At 39.4% G+C, this 13154-nt stretch overlaps 1 protein-coding gene across 23 annotated transcripts in view; it reads right to left on the bottom strand.

Moving 5' to 3' along the window:
- Pofut3 (protein O-fucosyltransferase 3) overlaps positions 1 to 13154 on the bottom strand; it is a 431777-nt gene that overhangs the window by 227855 nt on the left and 190768 nt on the right. The gene's annotated exons all lie outside the window — the stretch shown is intronic.

Genomic DNA, 13154 nt, shown 5'->3' on the forward strand with positions numbered 1-13154 from the left:
GTTCTCCAAGCAGTCAGAGAAAAGAAACAAATCACATACAAAGGAAAGCCCATCAGAATCACAGCAGACTTCTCAACACAAACCATCAAGGCAAGAAGAGCTTGGAGTGACATATTCCAAGCTCTAAAAGAAAACAACCGCCAACCCAGATTGATGTACCCTGCAAAACTATCTTTCAAAATTGATGGAGAAATAAGATACTTTCATGACAAAGAGCACCTTAGGAACTTCATGAATACCAAACCAGCACTCCAAAGAATTTTTCACAATAGCCTGGGAACAGACATTGAGGATCACAACCCCAGGAAGCAAAGCAGAATGAACCCATATGGCACCACAAGAAATTAAATGTAAAGGGGGAGAACCCAACAAAAAGAAAAAGTCATGGCAATGACAAGTCAATATGTTTCAGTTATAACCATCAAGGTTAATGATCTCAATTCACCAATCAAAAGAAATAGACTGGCAGAATGGGTCAAGAAGCAAAATCCAACAATATGCTGCATACAAGAAACACACTTAATTCAAAAGGAAACACATAGACTGAAAGTTAAAGGGTGGAAAACAATACTCCATGTGACAGGAACCCAAAAAAAAGCAGGAGTAGCTATCCTCCTGGCAGATCAAGTCGATTTCAAACCAACACTGATTAAGAGAGACAAAGAAGGACACTACATCCTTGTAAAGGGAACAATCCAAGAGGAAGAGATGACAATCATAAATATCTATGCACCAAACACTAGTGCACCCAGCTATATAAAACAAATACTAATGGACATGAAAAGTCATATATGCACGAATACAATTGTAGTAGGGGACCTCAACACCCCACTGTCACAAATAGATGGATCAACTAGACTAAAAATAAGTAATGAAATACTAGAACTCAATCGAACTCTTGAACAAATGAACTTAACAGATGTTTACAGAGTCTTCCATCCCACAAAATCACAATACACATTCTTCTCAGCTGCACATAGGTCATTCTCCAAAATAGACCACATACTCACACAGAGAACATGTTTAAGTAAGTGCAAAGGAATTGAAGTTATCCCCTGTACATGATCAGACCATAGTGTGATGAAATTGGAGATCCATAGCAAAAGAAACTCAAAAAATTTCATACACACGTGGAAATTGAACAACACACTTCTGAATAACCAATGGGTCACAGAGGAAATGAAAGAAGAAATCAGACAGTTCCTTCAATTAAATGACAATGACAATACAACATATCGGAATCTATGGGACACAATGAAAGCAGTCTTATGAGGGAAATTCATAGCAGTGAATACGCATATTAGGAAAACAGAACGAGCCCAATTAAACAACCTGATGCTGAACCTCAAGCTTCTAGAAAAAGAAGAGCAGGACAACCCCAGAGCTCATACAAGGGAGGAAATTATAAAGATCAGAGGAGAAATCAATGCAATGGAGACTAAGAGAATGATACAAAAAAATCAATGAAGCCAAGAGTTGGTTCTTCGAAAGAATCAACAAAATTGACAAACCTTTAGTCAACCTTGTCAGAAAAAGGAAAGAAAAGGCCCAAATCCATGCAATTAGGAATGGAAAGGGTGAAATGACAACAGACCCAGCAGAAATCCACGGGATCATCAATACCTACTTCCAGAACCTATACACCAATGAGATGGACAACACAGAAGAAATGGACAGATTCCTAGATACATATGAATTTCCAAAGTTGAACGAAGAAGACCTAAAAATTCTGAACAACCCAATATCAACCAATGAAATTGAAAATGTAATTAAAAACTTATCAACTAAGAAAAGCCCGGGCCTTGATGGCTTCACTGCTGAATTCTACAAGACATTTAGAGAGGAACTGCTGCCACTACTGTTTAAACTCCTCAATGAAATTGAAAGGGAAGCAATACTCCCAAATTCATTCCTGGAAGCCAGCATCACCTTGATCCCCAAAACAGAGAAAGACCCACCCAAAAAGGAGAACTATAGGCCAATCTCACTAATGAACATAGATGCAAAAATCCTCAATAAGATACTGGCAAACAGAATGCAGAAGATCATCAAGAAGATCATACACCCTGATCAAGTGGGATTCATCCCAGGGATGCAGGGGTGGTTCAGTATACGAAAATCAATCACTGGAATACACTATATCAATAGAGCCAAGGACAAAAACCATATGATTATCTCCATAGATGCAGAAAAAGCATTTGACAAAATCCAACATGCATTTATGATAAAAACCCTACAAAAAACTGGAATAGATGGTCTCTACCTCAAACTGATTGAAGCCATCTATGAAAAACCAACAGCCAATATCATACTAAATGGTAAAAAACTGAAATCCTTCACACTAAAATCAGGAACAAGACAAGGATGTCCACTATCACCACTCTTGTTCAATATAGTTCTGGAAACATTAGCCACGGCAATTAGACAAGAGAAAGAAATAAAAGGAATAAAGATAGGAAATGAAGAAGTCAAGTTGTCATTATTTGCAGATGACATGATACTCTATATAGAAGACCCCAAGAACTCCACCAAAAGTCTTCTAGACTTAATAACCAAATTCAGTCAAGTAGCTGGTTATAAGGTCAACACACAAAAATCAATAGCTTTCCTCTACACAAATGACAGGCTCACTGAGAGAGAAATAGGGCAAATAATTCCTTTCACAATAGCATCCAAAAAACTGAAATACCTAGGAATCATCCTAATGAAAGAAATCAAAGACCTCTTCTCTGAAAACTATGGCACTCTGAAAAGAGAGATGGAAGATGATATCAGAAAATGGACAGACATCCCCTGCTCCTGGGTAGGAAGGATTAATATAGTGAAAATGGCCATACTTCCAAAACTGCTATATAGATTTAATGCAATTCCAATTGAGATCTCAGCACCATACTTCATAGACCTCGAGAAAACAATCCAAAAATTCATTTGGAGCAAGAAGAGACCCAGAATAGCAAAAAAAATTCTAGGTAACAGAGACATGGCAGGGGGTATCACAATCCCCAACCTGCAACTATACTACAAAGCTACTGTGATAAAAACAGCATGGTACTGGCAAAGAAACAGACTTGAGGACCAGTGGAACAGACTAGAAGATGCAGAAACAATGCCAGACACACTCAGCCATCTCATCTTCGACAAAGGAGCCAAACACCCTCACTGGAGGAAAGATAGCCTCTTTAATAAATGGTGCTAGAAAAATTGGGCTTCAACTTGCCAAAGATTAAAACTAGACCTATATCTCTCACCATGCATTAAACTAAAATCAAAATGGATTAAAGATCTAAATATTAAAATAGAAACTCTGAACCAGTTGGAACAGAGTTTAGGTAGAACCCTTGAAGACATTGGTGTAGGAAAAGATTTTATGAACAAAACCTCAGTTGCCCGTAAACTAGCACAAACAATCAACAAATGGGTTCTCTTCTTATTAAAAGGCTTCTGCACAGCAAGAGAAACCACCAGCAGTGTGAAGAGACAACCCACAATGTGGGAAAAAATCTTCACCTGCTCTTCCTCAGACAAAGGTCTACTATCTCAAATCTATAAAGAACTTAAAAAGATCAGACCTCCCAAATTTAAAGACCCAATCCAAAAATGGGCATCTGAAATGAACAGACATTTCTCAGACAAAGAAGTAGAAATAACAAATAAATACATGAAAAAATGTTCAACATCACTGGCCATTCGAGAGATGCAAATGAAAACAAAGCTGAGATTCCACTTCACTCCAGAAAGAATGGCTGCTATCATGAAATCAACCAATAACAAATGCTGGCAGGGCTTTGGGGAAAGAGGAACCCTGCTCCACTGCTGGTGGGAGTGTAGACTGGTGCAAGCACTGTGGAAATCAGTATGGAGATACCTCAAAGAACTAGGACTGGAAGTCCCATTTGACCCCACCATTCCACTGATGGAGATCTTCCCAAAAGAATTAAAAGAATCATACCACAGTGATATATGTGCACCCATGTTCATAGCAGCACAGTTTGTAATAGCTAAAACTTGGAAACAGCCCAAATGCCCATCAACTGGAGACTGGATCAGAAAATGTGGTTTTTTAATAAAATGGAGTACTACTCAGCCATCAAAAATGAGAAATTAGAGACATTTATAGCTAAGTGGATGCACATTGAGGCAATACTCTTAAGTGAAATAAATAGGACACACATATGTAAATACAGAATAGTTTCTCTGGTGTGAGAAACTGAAAGTGTAAATAAGGACTAAATGTATAATAGGTCATGTGAAATAGGAAGAAAAGGGGCAAAGGGGAAGGAAGTGGGAGGGCTAGGGGAAAGGATAGAAGGGAATGGGATTAATATGAGAAAACAGAAAAATAGGAACAAAATCTTTGTAAATAGGGAGGACTGGAGGGGTTGAAGGGAGGGCTGGGCAAGGTTGAAAAATAAGAACCAAGAGAGACTATGTAAAGGTGCAAATTTCCAATGATGAATGTCTTTATATTGTATACCTAAAATGTACCAATGATTAGAATGAATAATTGATAATGCAAAAGAGGAAGAAAAGGTCCAAAGGGTAGGGGTAGTGGGAGGGGCAGGGGAAAAGAAAGAAAGGAAAGGAAAAAATGATGAGAAATGGAAAAAAAATGGAAATAAAGTCTTTGTAAATAGGGAAGGGTGGAGGGCGTTAAGGGAGGGCTAGGAATGGGGAAAAAGTAAGAACCAAGATGCATTATATAAAGGTACAATTCCCAATGAGAAATGTAATTGTGTTGTATACCTACAATGTACCAATAAAAGAATTTAATACAAAAACAAAAAAAAACAGTCTGCCAGGAAAAAGTGATATTTAAAAAGTGTAATTATTGACATGGTCAACATTATGAAATAAAAATACAAGGAACAGAGGGCCATATAATGAAGGACATGAATGTGTCCAGTAGGTTTAGATTAGACTTCCCAGGTTTTTTTAGAAAGTGTCAGTCTGTCAATGGAAGAAGGAGAAAGAAACAGAATAGAAAAAGAAGAAAAAGAGAAAGTGAAAGCCAGGTACTGTGGTGCATGCTTGTAATATCAGTACCTTGGAGGGCTGAGGCAGGATAATCACAAGTTCTAGACAAATTCAATACTTAGTAAGACCTTATCTCAGAATATAGAGGACAAGGGATGCAGCTCAGTGTGAAGGCCCTGGCTTCAATTCCCAGTATTGGGGAGTAAATAGAAGAGAAATTGTGTAGCTAAGCACTGAGCATAAGAAGGAGAGAGGTATTGAGAAAGGAGACTAGAAAGCAAGATAGACTGGATCTGAGTAGCGTGTAAATCATGGCATAGATATGGTCCATGTCCTAAGAGCAAGAGGAAGTCACTTTAAGTAGTGGAGTGATAGACACAGATGGGAGTTGTTTAAGGTCATGTTGGCAAGTAACACTCTGCGTTTCATCCACAGAGTGTGGCAGGGAAGTTACAAGAGGTAACAGTGAAGAAACCAGCTAGGACCAGGTTGTGTGAGAAAAGATCTAAAGAGGTTCTTCTCTCCAAAAGGAAAAAAGGAGAGGAAGCAAAGGAGAAAGAGGGAGGGAAGGAGTGAGGGAAGGAGGAGAGGGGAGGAAACAGAGAATGAGAGGCTTCTCAACATGAACCAAGAAATGCTGGCATCAGACATCTCCTTGGGAGGTGTCCCTCCCTTTCTCACTAAATTCAATCTCTCGACCCAAGAGACTGAAAGTTACTTTTTACCTTATGCTTAGCTGCTCAGTAACTACTGACACATGGGTCATTGATACTACAACTTTCACACCCAAATGTGCACAAGGATTTCCTGGTGACCTTATAAAGATGCAGATTCTTAGCATACAGATCTGGGGCAGGGCCTGAGATTCTGTGTTTTTCACATGGTTCCAAGTAATGCCTATAATGCAGGCACCTGGAGCACACTTTCAATAATAAGGGCATGTACAGTTCTAAAGCTAAATAGGAGATATTTGACTTTCTGAACATGATGGTAGAGTTAACAGCACAAAGCAAAGGCAACCAGTAGATTATTCCTCTCTTTGCTGCCTGTTTTCAGAGAATCTGGGTGTGACATTCTTTCCATAAAGAGACTCTAGACGTTCAGTGCGTAACCGAATTGGAAGCAATTCAACTCCGACGTTCTCCTTAGGGATGTATTGGTGGGGAGCTCTTGGGACTGTGACCCTAGACTACAGTGACACCTGCTGGTCAATTAATGGATTACATTTTAAATTTATTCTAAGGAGGTGTTGAGAAAATTTGTCAAGAAACTTTTCCACACTTATAACTTCATTTGAAGTGCACCTACTGATGATGAAAGCAGCCCTATAAAATGATGCACTTAAAATTCCTTGATAAGGATTAGAGTCTGGGCAATAGCACTTTAATAAATGTTTAACTCCAGGAGAGAAAATGAGTGTGTTTGTGTATATGTGGGTGTCTCACAAATTTTACTGACACAAAAAACTGCAGCATATGATCCACAAATAATAATAAAATATACGACGCGGAAGATGCCGAATCACCCCACTGCAGACAGGCAGGTCTGCCCACATCCTACCGAGGTCCCCAGTGCCACGGAACATGCTGAATCAGCCCGCTGCAGACAGGCAGGTCTGTGCACGCCCTACCGAGGTCCTGAGTCACGCGGAAGACATCGAATCACCCCACTGTAGACAGGCAGCCACCTGATTCCACATTATAAAGGCACAGAGGACACCAGACCACCACACCAAGGTACTGAGTCCCACTGTTCCCGGCCCAGAGGTAGGGGCTTCTGAGCTGTCGTCCCGCTGCTCCTGGCCCAGAGGAAGGGGCTTCCGGGCAACCATCCCTCCCACCGCTCCCGGCCCAGAGGGAGGGGCTTCTGAGCCACCATCCCACTGCTCCTGGTCCAGAGGAAGGGGTTTCCCGGCCACCATCCCTCTGGCTGCGCCCAGCCCACAGGAAAGGGCTTTTGGGTCACCATCCCTACTGCTGCTCCTGGCCTCTGACCCACCTCACCCAGCTCAGAGGAGGTAATCCCTGCAGGCGCTAACAGACCCCCGCCCCAGTCGAAATGAAAAAAAACACGTAAATAACTCTCAAAACCAGACTTCCAGATCACCTACAGCAACCCAAAAGGGAAATGAGATGGAACACTCTGATACTCAACCACCTGGACCCACTGAACTGGCAACAAAAGGGGATCTGGAAAAAACGAAATCAGAAATAATTTCTCAGATAACAGGAGAAATTGTGCCCTTAGTGCAAGACATGATTAATAAATCTAGAGAGGAGCTGAGGAACATGATGGAATCCCAACATAAGAAACAAATGGAATCCATAAAACAGATGCAAATAGATTTCCAGGACATGAAAAACTCCATTGAAAGTCTACACAGCAGAATGAGCCAGTGTGAGGACAGAATTTCAGATTTTAGAAGATAAGATTGCAATTAGGGACCAGGAAAAGAAAAATTGCTTCCAAATTATAAGGGAACATGAGAAATCAATCCAGCAGCTGCTAGATGATACAAAAAAAAATAACATAAGACTGATTGGGCTCAATGAAGAAACAGGAGAGAGTGCAGATGACATAAAAAATCTCTTCACAAAAATAATGGCAGAAAACTTCCCAAGCAGGGGAAAAGAGCTTGACATACAGATAAGTGAAGCATATAGGACTCCAAATACCCTTGATCAAAAAAAATCTACACATAGGCATATAATTGTTAAGATTCCAGGAACACAACAGAAGAACAAAGTTCTCCAAGCAGTCAGAGAAAAGAAACAAATCACATACAAAGGAAAGCCCATCAGAATCACAGCAGACTTCTCAACACAAACCATCAAGGCAAGAAGAGCTTGGAGTGACATATTCCAAGCCCTAAAAGAAAACACCCTCCAACACAGATTGATGTACCCTGCAAAACTATCTTTCAAAATGGATGGAGAAATAAGATACTTTCATGACAAAGAGCACCTTAGGAACTTCATGAATACCAAACCAGCACTCCAAAGAATTTTTCACAATAGCCTGGGAACAGACATTGAGGATCACAACCCCAGGAAGCAAAGCAGAATGAACCCATATGGCACCACAAGAAATTAAATGTAAAGGGGAGAACCCAACAAAAAGAAAAAGTCATGGCAATGACAAGTCAATACGTTTCAGTTATAACCATCAAGGTTAATGGTCTCAATTCACCAATCAAAAGAAATAGACTGGCAGAATGGGTCAAGAAGCAAAATCCAACAATATGCTGCATATAAGAAACACACTTAATTCAAAAGGAAACACATAGACTGAAAGTTAAAGGGTGGAAAACAATACTCCATGTGACAGGAACCCAAAATAAAGCAGGAGTAGCTATCCTCTTGGCAGATCAAGTCAATTTCAAACCAACACTGATTAAGAGAGACAAAGAAGGACACTACATCCTTGTAAAGGGAACAATCCAAGAGGAAGAGATGACAATCATAAATATCTATGCACCAAACACTAGTGCACCCAGCTATATAAAACAAATACTAATGGACATGAAAAGTCATATATGCACAAATACAATTGTAGTGGGGGACCTCAACACCCCACTGTCACAAATAGATGGATCAACTAGACTAAAAATAAGTAATGAAATACTAGAACTCAATCGAACTCTTGAACAAATGAACTTAACAGATGTTTACAGAGTCTTCCATCCCACAAAATCACAATACACATTCTTCTCAGCTGCACATGGGTCATTCTCCAAAATAGACCACATACTCACACAGAGAACATGTTTAAGTAAGTGCAAAGGAATTGAAGTTATCCCCTGTACATGATCAGACCATAGTGTGATGAAATTGGAGATCCATAGCAAAAGAAACTCAAAAAATTTCATACACACGTGGAAATTGAACAACACACTTCTGAATAACCAATGGGTCACAGAGGAAATGAAAGAAGAAATCAGACAGTTCCTTCAATTAAATGACAATGACAATACAACATATCGGAATCTATGGGACACAATGAAAGCAGTCTTATGAGGGAAATTCATAGCAGTGAATACGCATATTAGGAAAACAGAACGAGCCCAATTAAACAACCTGATGCTGAACCTCAAGCTTCTAGAAAAAGAAGAGCAGGACAACCCCAGAGCTCATACAAGGGAGGAAATTATAAAGATCAGAGGAGAAATCAATGCAATGGAGACTAAGAGAATGATACAAAAAAATCAATGAAGTCAAGAGTTGGTTCTTCGAAAACATCAACAAAATTGACAAGCCTTTAGTCAACCTTGTCAGAAAAAGGAAAGAAAAGGCACAAATGCATGCAATTAGGCATGAAAAGGGTGAAATTACAACAGACCCAGCAGAAATCCAGAGCATCATCAATACCTACTTCCAGAACCTATACACCAATAAGATGGACAACACAGAAGAAACGGACGGATTCCTAGATACATATGAATTTCCAAAGTTGAACGAAGAAGACCTAAAAATTCTGAACAACCCAATATCAACCAATGAAATTGAAAATGTAATTAAAAACTTATCAACTAAGAACAGCCCGGGCCTTGATGGCTTCACTGCTGAATTCTACAAGACATTTAGAGAGGAACAAACTGCTGCCACTACTGTTTAAACTCTTCAATGCAATTGAAAGGGAAGCAATACTCCCAAATTCATTCCTGGAAGCCAGCATCACCTTGATCCCCAAAACAGAGAAAGACCCACCTAAAAAGGAGAACTATAGGCCAATCTCACTAATGAACATAGATGCAAAAATCCTCAATAAGATACTGGCAAGCAGAATGCAGAAGATCATCAAGAAGATCATACACCCTGATCAACTGGGATTCATCCCAGGGATGCAGGGATGGTTCAGTATACGAAAATCAATCACTGGAATACACTATATCAATAGAGCCAAGGACAAAAACCATATGATTATCTCCATAGATGCAGAAAAAGCATTTGACAAAATCCAACATGCATTTATGATAAAAAAAACCCTACAAAAAATTGGAATAGATGGTCTCTACCTCAAACTGATTGAAGCCATCTATGAAAAACCAACAGCCAATATCATACTAAATGGTAAAAAACTGAAATCCTTCACACTAAAATCAGGAACAAGACAAGGATGTCCACTATCACCACTCTTGTTCAATATAGTTCTGGAAACATTAGCCACGGCAATTAGACAAGAGAAAGAAATAAAAGGAATAAAGATAGGAAATGAAGAAGTCAAGTTGTCATTATTTGCAGATGACATGATACTCTATATAGAAGACCCCAAGAACTCCACCAAAAGTCTTCTAGACTTAATAACCAAATTCAGTCAAGTAGCTGGTTACAAGGTCAACACACAAAAATCAATAGCTTTCCTCTACACAAATGACAGACTCACTGAGAGAGAAATAGGGCAAATAATTCCTTTCACAATAGCATCCAAAAAACTGAAATATCTAGGAATCATCCTAATGAAAGAAATCAAAGACCTCTTCTCTGAAAACTATGGCACTCTGAAAAGAGAGATTGAAGATGATATCAGAAAATGGACAGACATCCCCTGCTCCTGGGTAGGAAGGATTAATATAGTGAAAATGGCCATACTTCCAAAACTGCTATATAGATTTAATGCAGTTCCAATTGAGATCCCAGCACCATACTTCATAGACCTCGAGAAAACAATCCAAAAATTCATTTGGAACAAGAAGAGACCCAGAATAGCAAAAGCAATTCTAGGTAACAGAGACATGACAGGGGGTATCACAATCCCCAACCTGCAACTATTCTACAAAGCTACTGTGATAAAAACAGCATGGTACTGGCAAAGAAACAGACTTGAGGACCAATGGAACAGACTAGAAGATGCAGAAACAACGCCAGACACACTCAGCCATCTCATCTTCGACAAAGGAGCCAAACACCCTCACTGGAGGAAAGATAGCCTCTTTAATAAATGGTGCTAGAAAAATTGGCCTTCAACTTGCCAAAGATTAAAACTAGACCTGTATCTCTCACCATGCATTAAACTAAAATAAAAATGGATTAAAGATCTAAATATTAAAATAGAAACTCTGAACCAGTTGGAACAGAGGTTAGGCAGAACCCTTGAAGACATTGGTGTAGGAAAAGATTTTATGAACAAAACCTCAGTTGCCCGTGAACTAGCACAAACAATCAACAAATGGGTTCTCTTCTTATTAAAAGACTTCTGCACAGCAAGAGAAACCACCAGCAGTGTGAAGAGACAACCCACAATGTGGGAAAAAATCTTCACCTGCTCTTCCTCAGACAAAGGTCTACTATCTCAAATCTATAAAGAACTTAAAAAGATCAGACCTCCCAAATTTAAAGACCCAATCCAAAAATGGGCATCTGAAATGAAAAGACATTTCTCAGACAAAGAAGTAGAAATAGCAAATAAATACATGAAAAAATGTTCAACATCACTGGCCATTCGAGAGATGCAAATGAAAACAAAGCTGAGATTCCACTTCACTCCAGAAAGAATGGCTGCTATCATGAAATCAACCAATAACAAATGCTGGCAGGGCTGTGGGGAAAGAGGAACCCTGCTCCACTGCTGGTGGGAGTGTAGACTGGTGCAAGTGCAAGACCGGGGGCCTTACCAAACGCTCTGAGGAGCTAACTACAGCGACGATCACCCGGGAAGGAACACACCGGTCAAGTTGGAAAGTAAAACAGACCTTTATTAGTCTGGCCAGATGGCACTCCCAAAGCAAAGTAGCTGAGAGAGGCAACTGGCTCAGAGTCCGAGGCTGTTTTTATAGGGGGTTGAAGGGGGAGGTTACATGTAGATTTACGGGAAAAAAGGTTAATGACTCATTATTACATGTTGATGGTCAGCAGGCACACAGTAAGACCTTGTGACCATATGGTCACGACCGTCATGTACTGATAGTCAGCACATCTGGTGACGGGTTGTTTTACTGATAGTGAGTCTGGGAATTTTCCAAGTTCCGGGCAAACAAGAGGGTGGATGATTTCACTAAGAACTCTTAGTTACAGATTTTATCTGCTTAGCAAGACTAGCAAACACATTTTAGCCATTAGACATAACACAGTCTAAGGGAATACATAAATTTTGAATCACACAGTCCCACATTCCCCACTGATTTTCTGTAATCTAAGTAATCTTACGCATAAATGTAGGCATCCATTGTATACAACAGCATGACAAAAACAAATACATATGATTATAATGGCAATGAACAATTGTTTTAACCATTGTAGGTTAGGTAACCACGAAGTTAACCATTTAAACAAATCCCCGCCATTTTTATCATGTACCTTTTTTGCCAGATCTTTTAATTGTTCTATCTCTTCTTTAATTTTTGGACCATTGTCAGTTAGATTGAAGCAACACATATTTTTTATTTTTTTTTTCACAACCTTGGTGGTGGAAGAGCAACAGGTAATCTATTGCTGCTCTATTGTCTAAGATTGCCTGCCTTTGCTCTTGTAATTCTTGGTTGATCAGCACCAAGGCTGACGAAGTGGCATTTAACCCTTTTACTACTTTACAGGCTAATTTTCGTATGCTTTTTTCAGCATGTACTCCTATAGATGGCATGGCAACAAGAGATCTTATCATGGTTAATACTTCTGCATCTGTTAGCAGGCCCACGTCATCATCGCACCCTGGTGCAGTGTAAGGTGACCACCGTTTAGTTCTCTTAGGTACAATTAAATCAGTTCTATCTGGTAATACTATAGCTAATCTACTTAAACAGCAACGGGTTTTGGTCAAATTGGCTGGAATGTAGTTGAAAGTTTCTCCTTCACAGGTATAAAACCATCCCATTGGCAGGGAAACATGGCAGTTGCCATATACAATCTTTTGTTCTACTCGGCAGGCCATTTTTTTAACCGTTTGATCTTCAAACATTTAGTTGTACAATTTTTATACACAGCACATTTAGTCTTATTTGACATGATCACTTTAGATGTATATAATTTGACAGCATTTTTAGGCTTATAACATGTGACAGGTCCCCAATTATAACTATCTACATAAGTAAGGTTCTTTTCTGGAATATTTTTAAACAGAGTATAAGGCCGTATTGACTCTAAAGGGGTGCATACCGGGATAAGACAACTTCCTAATACATAATGAAAATTTACATCAACACTTAAACAGAATTTAGCTAGATTAAGCGAGTTTGTCAATTGAATCCA

The sequence above is a fragment of the Heterocephalus glaber genome, unplaced genomic scaffold, assembly GCF_053883595.1.
Source record: "Heterocephalus glaber isolate CG9 unplaced genomic scaffold, H.glaber_assembly_v1.0 deba00001461, whole genome shotgun sequence".
In the NCBI taxonomy this organism is placed as follows: Eukaryota; Metazoa; Chordata; class Mammalia; order Rodentia; family Bathyergidae; genus Heterocephalus; species Heterocephalus glaber.